This window comes from Oratosquilla oratoria, chromosome 5, assembly GCF_046742065.1.
Source record: "Oratosquilla oratoria isolate Oo_2021 chromosome 5, ASM4674206v1, whole genome shotgun sequence".
In the NCBI taxonomy this organism is placed as follows: Eukaryota; Metazoa; Arthropoda; class Malacostraca; order Stomatopoda; family Squillidae; genus Oratosquilla; species Oratosquilla oratoria.
In genome coordinates, this window is record NC_134781.1 from 39,605,993 (window position 1) to 39,609,453 (window position 3,461).

The 3,461-nt window shown below is 41.2% G+C and overlaps 1 non-coding gene across 1 annotated transcript; it reads left to right on the forward strand.

The window, feature by feature from the left end:
• Positions 1-2,019: 2,019 nt before the first annotated feature.
• Positions 2,020-2,092, forward strand: TRNAR-CCU (transfer RNA arginine (anticodon CCU)). The gene has a single exon. It is a non-coding gene; the product is annotated as a tRNA-Arg (tRNA).
• Positions 2,093-3,461: the final 1,369 nt, after the last annotated feature.

Below are 3,461 nucleotides of genomic sequence, written 5' to 3' on the forward strand. Positions count from 1 at the left end.
CAAAGCCCATGGCATAGGAGGAAAAGTGTTAGAATGGATCAGTAACAGGAAACAGCGGGTCACCATAAATGGAGTAAAATAGAGGTGGGGCAAAGTTACTAGTGGGGCCCCCCAGGTCTCGGTTTTGGGTCCCTTGTTGTTCATTATGAACATAACCGACTTAGACGATGGGATAAATAGTGATTTTATTAAGTTTGCGGACGACGCTAGAATAGGACGCCTAATTAGGTCAGGAGACGACGCAGAGATTCTGCAGGATGATCTTAACAAATTGTTCATACGGTCGGTGAAATGGCAAATGAACTTCAATATCTCTAAGTGTAGCGTGTTAAACGTAGGGCTACACAACCCCGAAAATAGATACAGCCTAGATAACACGTTTTTAGAGAAAACTGAGTGTGAGAGAGACTTGGGAGTTCTAGTGAGTCCGGAACCTTAAAACCAGGAAACAGTGCATTAACGCCAGGAATAAAGCTAATAGAGCATTAGGTTTCATTGCTAGGACGGTAACGAATAGAAGTGCAGAGGTAATTATCAAACTCTATCTAGCGATAGTTAGACCCATCCTTGACTATGCGGTACAGTTTTGGTCTCCGTCCTATAGAATGGACATCAATTTACTAGAATCAGTACAGAGAAGAATGACCAAAATGATACATGGACTCAGAAATTTGCTTTACGAAGAGAGGCTTAGGCACCTTAACTTACACTCTCTGGAGAGACGCAGAGTGCGGGGTGATCTAATAGAGGTGTTAAAGTGGATCAAAGGCTTTAACAAGGGTGATGCAAACAAAGTCATCATATTAAAACAACAGGGCAGGACTCGCAGTAATGAATTTAAACTGGACAAATTTAGATTTAAGAAGGAAATAGGCAAGAATTGGTTTATTAAAAGGGTGGTCGACGAATGGAATAGACTCAGTAGCCATGTAGTGAGCGCTGAAACTATCAGTTGTTTTAAGAAACGATTAGACAACTTTATGGATGGGGATGGCAGGTGTTGATGGATACAGAGCTGTCTGGTGTAGCCCTTATGGTCTCTTGTAGTCTCCTTCATTCTTATGTTCTTATCATGTCTTCGGACTTATGCCCTCAGTCTATCTTCAATTCTTTCCTCTTGCCCCTACCTCCTTCTCCTCCTCCTTCTTCGCCTCCTCCACTTCCTCCTTCGCCTACTCCTCCCACTCTTTCTCCTCTTCTTCCTTCTCCTCCTCTTCTTCCTCCTTCTCCTCTTCTTCCTTTTTTTTTCTCTTCTTCCTCCTCCTCTTCCTACTTGTGATCCTCCTTCCTCTCCTCTTCTTCCTTCTTATTTTCTTCCTCCTTCTTCTTCTCCCCTTCCTCTTTCTCTTCCTCCTCTCCCCCTTTTTTCTCCTCCTACACTTTGTATTCTTCTTCTTTTTCCTCCTTTTTCTCCTCCATTTTCCTCTGTTCCACTTCTCTCTTGATGAAATTCTCTTTCAACTTTTTTATCATAGACTACGTTTGCCCTTCTTTCTGTTCTCCGTTGCATCTTCCTCATTCTACCCATGCGCGCGTGCGCGCGACACACACACACACACACACACACACACACACACACACACACACACACACACACACACACACACACACACACACACACACACACACACACACACACACACACACACACACACACACACACACACACACACACACACACACACACACACACACACACACACAAACAAACAGTTTAGATAAAATGAGATATGAAGACGGGCCACACGAGCATAGCTCTCCTTCCCGTAAAATACAATCAGGTAAATACAACTAGGTAAATACACACACACACACACACACACACACACACACACACACACACACACACACACACACACACACACACACACACACACACACACACACACACACACACACACACACACACACACACACACACACACACACACACACACACACACACACACACACACACACACACACACACACACACACACACACACACACACACACCTGTGGCCTAATGGATAAGGACAAGCCCCTGTGGCCTAATGGATAAGGCATTGGCCTCCTAAGCCGGGGATTGTGGGTTCGAGTCCCACCAGGGGTACAAATTTATAACTCTCGTGGGCGGGGAGTTGGGGGTGTGTGTGTGTGCAAGGTCATAGCATTACCCATAGATCGGACCTACGAGCTCTGAGCTCTCTTCCAGGAGGGAAATAGCTGTCGATCACGAGTCCAACACGTGATCCAAAAAAGACCAAGTGAATACACACACACACACACACACACACACACACATTGAGAAATGTACCATAATGGAATTTAAAAAAGTAGAAATAGAATATCGGGCCAATATAAAATTGATACAAAGGAAGTTAAAAAAGTCAACTCGGAAAGGGACCTAGGAGTAACTATCTCTAATGACATGACACCAGACAAACATGTCAACAAATTTGTCGTAGAAACTTTTAACTTATTAAGATCAATGAAAGTAGCCTTTGACTATATGGATGAAGAAATGGTAAAGAAAATATTAGTTACACTTATAAGACCAAAATTTGAATACGCTGCGACACTATAGACACCTAGTTAGAAAAAAACACACACACACAAAGAAACTAGAAAGAATTCAAAGAGCAACGACAGAGATGGCACCAACACTCTCTAATTTAACATACGAACAAAGATTGGATAAACTAAATCTACCAACCCTGGGACAAAGAAGAGAAAGAATTATGAAAGGGATGAAAATTCTTGATTGAGACGACTTATTAAAGTCGTACAGAAGAAAAACAAGAGGACACGAGAAAAGACTTAAGAAGGACAGTTACAGAAGAAATCTGAAAAAAGAATAGCTTCCCACACGGAGTGATAGATATCTGGAACAAAATGAATGAGGAAACAGTGAGTACTAAAACTATACAAGATTTTAAGAGCAAACTGGATGCGGAAAGATACAAAAGCGGGTCACTACGAGCATAGCTCTCTTTCCGTAAAATACAACTAGGCAAATACAACTAGGTAAATACACACACACACACGCGCGCGCGCGCGCATACTCGTAAACACTTCCATTGCACAGCAATTTTCATAAATACTCAGAGAATGCAAAATAAGACCTGTTGATAATTAAATAAATAAGCCAATTGATTAATCAATAAATTGATAAGTAAAAAGACAATAATGTAGATACAAATAGAGATGAACAGATAAATGAATATATGAATAAATAAGTAGATTGAATGTTACAGAAAAAGAAGAAAAAGGAATAATAAGTATGAGTAGATGACTATATAAATCGACAAGTACTGAAAAATATGTTAGAAATGAATAACAAATGAATAAATAAGGTGTCTCGGTGCTAGGATCATCAGCACATAATTTCATTCATCACTCTGCGTTCCCATAATGACGTCATCCATTCACATAATGACGTCATAGATCTTTCCGCCAATGGGAGAGCTGCCTTGACAGTC